General features: G+C 35.8%; 1 non-coding gene across 1 annotated transcript; it reads left to right on the top strand.

Moving 5' to 3' along the window:
• The first annotated feature begins 6,698 nt into the window (after window positions 1-6,698).
• Window positions 6,699-6,775, top strand: Trnan-guu (transfer RNA asparagine (anticodon GUU)). Its single transcript has one exon. It is a non-coding gene; the product is annotated as a tRNA-Asn (tRNA).
• Window positions 6,776-8,506: the final 1,731 nt, after the last annotated feature.

The following is an 8,506-nucleotide window of genomic DNA, read 5'->3' as shown; positions in this document are numbered from 1 at the left end:
TGTCATCTGTAGCATCATAGAAACATTTTATTGTGGCAATATTAAGAATGCTAATTAATTATTTCTCGCTTCAAATGTCACCATAAAAAGTTTTGACGCACCTATCAAGATATAATGCTTCACTCTCCTTAGAACTATTTAAAGACCGATTTGACCATTAACATTATCTGAATCACTGCGCGCGTATCCATGACAACCACGAATTGTCACATATCCATACGCATATTTTCACTACTAACAAAAGAGTTCCAGCAAAAAATACATGTTTACTTAACTTTGTTTACCTGGGATGGGAGAAAAAGCATCTACCATAGCCGCTTGTGTAAGATAGGTTCATCCCAACCCTTGCTTTCGTAAATCACCCTACGCTCGGGTCGGGATGAACCTATCTTACACTCTCGGCCATGGAAGATACTTATAATCTTACACCAGCGGCAATGGTAAATGTTTGTTCCTCCACCTCAGTTAAACAATATAATTTAAAATGAAGTTTTTTTTATTTTATTTTTTTAAATATGGGTACTTTTTTATCTTTGTCCTTTGATAAGATTAAGATTTTCAGTATTAAGTATACAGCAACCGGAATACCTCGGCCATTTACCGTCGAAAACAACCTCCGAGTAATATGGATGATGATTGATTATATTCGAACACTGACTGGTTGGGCCTAAAATCGGCAATAATCGCTTGTATTTGGGCATAATCGATCCTCGATTCAACCGGTGATTTTCCTCTTGTTATTTGCGTTCGGCTCATTTTCCCAATTGAGTTCATTTATTACATTCGGAAGTGTTCAGTTGTATTCGTTAACAAAATGGCCGAAAGCAGATATGTGTGAAGTAAACAGTATTTATACAGGATGTTATATTATATACCCACTCTTAAGGGTAACAGTGCATCTTGTCTACCCGATATATAAACAGTGACTGTTCATTTTTGTTGAAGAGAACTAAACTTATTGTATTTCTTCCATTAAATATGGGTTTAGTATTTTACTAAAGTTACAAGCCAAACATATTTCACAAATTTAAGAATAATTTTGATTTCAGCAACTCAATTAACAAGTAAACGCGTAATAGTTTCCTTCAAAATGGCAACGTCTTACACGAATACATGTATATATTTCACAAATTGATCAAAGTTCACATTCAGATAAGACGAAGCAATGAAAACATAAGACACTTTGTCAGTTTTGTGATGAAAAACACCCAATTTAAAACATTTTGTAGAAAATAACATTCTTAATCATAATTTCAGATCAAAATGAACAATGCAGTTTTAGTGATAATTGGGTTGGAGAAGATTATAAATATCTTCCATGGCCGAGAGTGTAAGATAGGTTTATTCCGACCCGAGCGTAGGGTGTTTTGCAGAAAAACACCCTGCTTGATGGTCGGGATGAACCTATCTTACACGAGCGGCTATGGTAGATGATTTTTCTCACACCTCAGTCAAACAAAATTAAGTAAAAATGTATTTTTAGCTAGAACTCCTTGTTCCTTAGTGAAAATAATTGCGTATGGATATGCGATATTTCGTGGTTGTCATGGATATGCGCGCAGTGATTCAGATAATGTTAACAGGCACATCGGTCTTTAAATAGTTCTAAGGAGAGAGAAGCATTATTTCTTGAAAGATGCGTGACAAGTGTTTTATGGTGACATTTGAAGCGAGAAATAATTAATTAGCGTTCTAAATATTGCCACAAGACAAGGTTTCCATGATGCTACAGACGACAGTCTTAAACAAGGGAGGTAATTACAATGTGGTGACCATTTAACAGAAATTCCATCCGGGCATTTTTTTCTTCGCCCGTGGACAAGATAAGAATTTCTAGCATGGTTAAATTATTGGATCTACTTATCTGAGGTGGGAGAAATGTTGTTTTTTTTTGCAATGAGGAATTAGACACTGGGTTGTTCATCTGTGGCTTTAAGATCAACACTCTTTTTCTATTGCGTTGGGGTAACACTGTTGTCACATGCAGTAGCGGAAAGTCATTAATATATGCAGGCGCGTAGGAAGGAAATTGACATTGGGGCCGCGGAAGGGGAGGGCTGGGAAGGGGTGTCCCCTCCCGTCGAGACTTTTTTCAATTTTAAGCATTGAAAGACTCGATTTCCAGTGAGTTCAGGTTTTATTTTCATGTTTTTATCTAAACCTTTTTTCGGTCAAAATAACATTATGAGCAACAGCGACATGTTAGTTATTGTGCAATCATAAATTATTATAAACGCCAGTATTTATTTACTTTTAAATATTCATATTTGCGTTGTCTCACAATGCATGTTAAATAACAAATAAGCGCAGTTTAACCTCTTCATGATGAATCCACGAGTGACTTTGGAACCATTGCGAGTTGAATGCCCCTTGTTCAGTTTTTTTGTGCCAAAAGATCTCTTTGGAAATTTAAAACTTTGAGGCAGATTTGGAACGTCCATTTTAAGTCAAACTTTAATGTGACGAGTTTGAACAAATACATATTGCTGGCTATTTAATGACAATTCTATTATAATGAGTAATTGCAATTATCATAATCAACTATAGTTTTTGAAATATCAAAAACGATACAAATAATTATTGTCTTATTGCTCTTTTTTTCAACAAACCCGTCTTTTATAATCTGCCACCTGTTTTCACGCCATTCACACGCCAATATGCTAGATGGTCACAATTATGACATGGTGACCTGTTTATTGAATATTGTGTCAGACTGGTATTGATCTATATGTGCGTAGCTTTATTTAAAATACGATTATTAAGAAAATCAATATCAAATATTCGCGGCCGCATTGCCGTTAATAGCCAGAATATTGGGGCCGCGGGCGCGGCACCTGCGGCCCCAGCTCCTACGCGCCTGATATGTAGCCGACGAACTACAGGCAGGTTTGACTCAATCTCAATACTGCAATCCGGATCACTGACCAATACTATGTACGGTTAAAAGGGACTTCTGACCGGGAGTGCATTGCCTTCAACTGACTGTAGTTTTGACCTCTAATGTGTGACCAGAGGCTCTCGTGATATGACGAACTTCGAAACCAGCACGATCAGGATTGATGTTGCCCTTATGCGATGTTTCATTTACCTTTTGGAGACCCCAGCAATGTCTGAAATCTCGGCCATCATAAAACCACGGTTTTAATTTAGCCAGGCGAGCGTTAAAATTCAATGCGCTGTGATTTTGATGAAAGGTTTCCAAAGGTCTCCGCCATAGAAAAGAAAATGGAGGGTGCACAGTTTAAGATAATTTTTGAACGACATAACTCGACACGTTGGGTCTACTTGGTGTTTATACATCTTGATTTGTTTCCTTACATTTTTGCAACTCAAATACGTAAGGTGTAAACAAATAAACACACATATTACTGATTATATAATTGAAGCAGCTCCTGGACCTCAGATTTCAGTTTACCGAAATGGACTCAGTCTTAGTGGAAAAGTACTTTATGTAAAGTATATTTTTTATATACATGTTGTAATTACATATATACATTACATCAAAATCTTATTTCTTCATGCCCACTGATGTTTTAAAATTGACAATTTCTAATACCAGTTTAAATCAGTTTTACAAGTTGTAGCAAATTTAATGTGCTAATATTTGTAGAAGTCTTTTACAGTTTGTGTATACAACGTGATAAATTATGTCATATATACTACGTCGGAAGGCAAAAATTTGCTTAAATGAAGACTTAAATCAAACATAACTTTTCATTTACAAAACCATTTTAAATGATACAATGGGCAGTCTATACCGCTTAAAGAGCCCCGCATTTGTTTTATTTCCGAAATTTTATGAGGTCATTAGTTTCCTCAAACACTTCGACAAACATGTTTCCAAAATAATGTTTTGACAGTGCTCCGTCAGACGGCCGTATTGTGAAAAGGTTTGTTAAAGTGTTTTAAGAAACTAAACTCGCAATCAAATTCTGGTAAAAGACCGAAGGTAGGGCTCCGAAAGCGGCGTAGACTGCGCTATGTTTCATTTAAAATGGTGACGAAATAGTGAAGTTATCTTTGTTTAAAGTCTTTTATCAAATCAAAATATTGCCTTTCGACGTAGCATTTATGACTCAATTTATCACGTGGTATACACACACTGTTTTATGACCCCGCCAATTTCATTTTGTTTTGTAAAACAGAACAGAACAGAACAGAACATTTATTTTTGACTTAAGCATAAACAGCTCATCGTTACGTTACACAAATATAAAACAGAAATATAGAATACACAAACACACTCAATCAAACATAAATAATTACATTATAACGTGTTTTAAATGATTTTTGTATTATAGACAGATTTTTTAGGAATTGCTCAAACATGATAAGAACAAATGAAAACAAAAAGAAAACATCAACCACGTTATCCACAAATCAGCGTCCATGATGGTTGATATAAAAGTGAGAATATTAAATGTATTTTTTAACACATAAACCTTGGAAATTGCGGAAAGAGATAGAATAAGACATGAAAATAAAAACAATATAACAATAATAAAGAATTCCAAACGTTGCCGTATTCTTCATCTTTATCTCAAACTTCTATAGTTAAAATCAATTTATTTAAAATGGTTGACTTTTGTTCTTTATAATGTTCATTTAAATGATGTTATGTCTTATGTGTTTTACAGGATTAATTCTACATTTAATCGTAAATCGGAAATAATTTTGAAATAGCACAAGTTGCAATAAGTAACTAGGTTCAGTATGAGGCCCATATTCCCTGAAGTCAGAAAGTTCTCAAAAGTCGCTAAAGCAGGTAAATTTTCTACAGTCGGTAAATTCCCTACAGTAGGTAAATTTCGTACAGTCGGTAAATTCCCTACAGTAGGTAAATTTCATACAGTCGGTAAATTCCCTAAAGTAGGTAAATTTCATACAGTCGGTAAATTCCCTAAAGTCGGTAAATTTCCTACAGTCGGTAAATTCCCTACAGTAGGTAAATTTCATACAGTCGGTAAATTCCCTAAAGTCGGTAAATTTCATACAGTCGGTAAATTCCCTAAAGTCGGTAAATTTCCTACAGTCGGTAAATTCCCTAAAGTAGGTAAATTTCATACAGTCGGTAAATTCCCTAAAGTCGGTAAATTTCATACAGTCGGTAAATTCCCTAAAGTAGGTAAATTTCATACAGTCGGTAAAATTCCCTAAAGTCGGTAAATTTCCTACAGTCGGTAAAATTCCCTAAAGTAGGTAAATTTCCTACAGTCGGTAAAATCCCCTAAAGTAGGTAAATTTCCTACAGTCGGTAAAATCCCCTAAAGTCGGTAAATTTCCTACAGTCGGTAAAATTCCCTACAGTAGGTAAATTTCCTACAGTCGGTAAAATCCCCTAAAGTCGGTAAATTCCCTACAGTCGGTAAATTCCCTAAAGTCGGTAAATTTCATACAGTCGGTAAAATCCCCTAAAGTCGGTAAATTTCCTACAGTCGGTAAAATCCCGTAAAGTCGGTAAATTCCCTACAGTCGGTAAATTCCCTAAAGTCGGTAAATTTCATACAGTCGGTAAATTCCCTAAAGTCGGTAAATTTCATACAGTCGGTAAATTCCCTACAGTAGGTAAATTTCATACAGTCGGTAAATTTCCTACAGTAGGTAAATTCCCTACAGTCGGTAAATTCCCTAAAGTCGGTAAATTTCATACAGTCGGTAAAATCCCCTAAAGTAGGTAAATTTCCTACAGTCGGTAAAATCCCCTAAAGTCGGTAAATTTCCTACAGTCGGTAAAATTCCCTACAGTAGGTAAATTTCCTACAGTCGGTAAAATCCCCTAAAGTAGGTAAATTCCCTACAGTCGGTAAATTCCCTAAAGTCGGTAAATTCCCTACAGTCGGTAAATTCCCTAAAGTCGGTAAATTTCATACAGTAAGTAAATTTCCTAAAGTAGGTAAATTTCATATAGTCGGTAAATTCCCTACAGTAGGTAAATTTCCTACAGTAAGTAAATTTCATACAGTCGGTAAAATCCCCTAAAGTCGGTAAATTCCCTACAGTCGGTAAATTCCCTACAGTAGGTAAATTTCATACAGTCGGTAAATTCCCTACAGTAGGTAAATTTCATACAGTCGGTAAATTCCCTAAAGTAGGTAAATTTCATACAGTCGGTAAATTCCCTAAAGTCGGTAAACTTGGTACATTCCCTAACGTCGGTAAAATTCCATAAAGTCGGTACACTCATTAAAGTCGGTCAATTCCCTTAAGCCGTTAAAGCCCTAAAGTCGGTAAATTCTCTTAAGTCGGTAAATTTTTTATTCGAGACTCGAAACTTAACATTACAGATTTTAATGTTATTGTGAAAATGTTATTAGAATAGCAATACTATAAAAAAAAACTGAAATAACAGTTACAAATAACTTTCACAATTACAAACATTTCTTTCGGAAGAACTTACGATACTTATTTAAGATATATTGTGTTACATTTAAAGGCCTAGTTTAAGGAATGCTGGCATGATAATCCCCTGCTGTGCATATCCTGCTAATCGCACTGTTGTCACAATAGGGGCCAATTTTCTTTGTGTTGGTTTATTGGCTCAGGGCCATTTAGGGTCCAATTATATAATAAAATATCGAAATCTGCACAGCAGGATACTTAGATTTGAGATCTGATAAGCCAATAAGGCAATATGATTAAGATCAATTAACAGAGGTTGTGTACTAATACACGCTTTGGGGGGGGGGGGGTGGAGGGTCGGTCCGCCCGGTTAGCTCAGTCGGTAGAGCGTTGGACTGTTAATCGGACAGCCCGGGTTCGATTCCCGGGCGGACCAGGTCAATTCTGTTGTGATTGGTTATGAAATCCTTTCTACGACCATTCGCACTGTGCCACTGCCCCTGGCATGTACAGAAGTTGTCAGTTCCTTGCAGAAGTGAAGGCACCTAGTACTGGTTCACCGCCCAGGATAGGTGTGCGGTGGTTGAACTGTCACTCTGGGACCCTTCAATGTGCTCACGCCGGGACCCGGAGTATAAACTACTAACACCACCGGGGTGGAGGGTCACTTATAGAAGGCTTGAACTAGGCCTTAAAGAATTTACAATTTTCACAATTCTGTCTCTCGAACCCAGACTCAAAAAGCTAATGAAAAGGGACTTTGGTCGTATGTTCAACTTACATCCTTTTTCAAATCAAATAAAGACATCATGAGAAGCACAAACAGGTGTATTCATTAATTCACATTGTCATTAAATAGTCGTAAACAAATAATGCGCGTATATCATTACACAGAAAATATGTTGTCATAATATTCTTTTTACATTATCTACCATCGAGAAAAAGCGTTAACTAATAAGTTACTTACACGAATAATACCACAATAATTGTTTATTTGACAGGACAAGTGTGCATGTATATATTTTGACATGATATTGCAAAAATGCAAATCGCGTGGCGAACGTTTGCATTGGCAATTATACACGTACATGACCTATAAATCACAATGACTGCACAAAGGCAGCGACAATAATTGTTTTAGGACGGTTTTATCATTGATAGTAATTATCTTTGAAGGGAAAAAAGTAATATGCATGCCTCCTCACATTTTAACGTTTCAATACAATTTTATGAACAATATGACAGAAGTATTTAAATTAAAATGTTCAGACATTTTAGACACAGTACACACAGTGTGTGCATACCACGTGACAAATTGCGTCATAAATGCAACATTTTGCTTCGAATGAAGACTTAAAACAAATGTACGCTTACGGAGCCCAGCCAGGTCTTTTACCAAAGATTGATTGAGAGTTTAGTTTCTTTAAACACTTTGACAAAGCTATTCACAATACGACCGTCTGACAGAGCACTGTCAACACATTATTTTGGAAACAGGCTTGTCGAAGTGTTTGATGAAACTAATAACCTTATCAAATTTCGGAAATAAAACAAATGCGGGGCTTTTTGAGCGGCATAGATTGCCCTTTATTTCATTTATAATGGTGTTGTAAAAGAAAAGTTATCATTGTTTGAGGTCTTCATTTTAAGCAAAATATTTCCTTCCGGCGTAGCATATATGACGTAATTTATCACGTGGTATATACATACTAACACAGAAGGCCCTGTTAAAATTCAATGCAATGGAAAGTGCAATGAAAAGCCCGATAATAAAACGCTATATTATTAAACCACTCAAGGATGAAAACCTTACAGACACTCAACCGATTGCAAACATTCAATGCTTATAAAACTTGGTAGACGTTTCATATTACTTTTACGAACATTTCCTTTCCAACTTTCCGAACTTATCTTATTCTGTGTGTTTAGTTACTTTGTTTGGGGTTGAAGTATAAAGAATAGGATTGTTTGGGCAAAATATAGTCATGCGTTTTTAACAATGAGCAAGAAGTAAAAATAAATGTCCACTTGCTTTTAACCGAATATGACATATTTATATCTTTGCGGAAGCGTCCACAAAAGTTACTGAGATTGCACTAACTGCACAAGAGAACCGATACACACCCTGTGTTAACCGTATCACAAATTAAAAGTCAGAATAAGGGTA

Source organism: Mya arenaria, chromosome 16 (assembly GCF_026914265.1).
Source record: "Mya arenaria isolate MELC-2E11 chromosome 16, ASM2691426v1".
Classification (NCBI taxonomy): domain Eukaryota; kingdom Metazoa; phylum Mollusca; class Bivalvia; order Myida; family Myidae; genus Mya; species Mya arenaria.
Note: the sequence above shows the minus strand (reverse complement) of the source record. Positions and strands in the feature narration are given on the sequence as shown.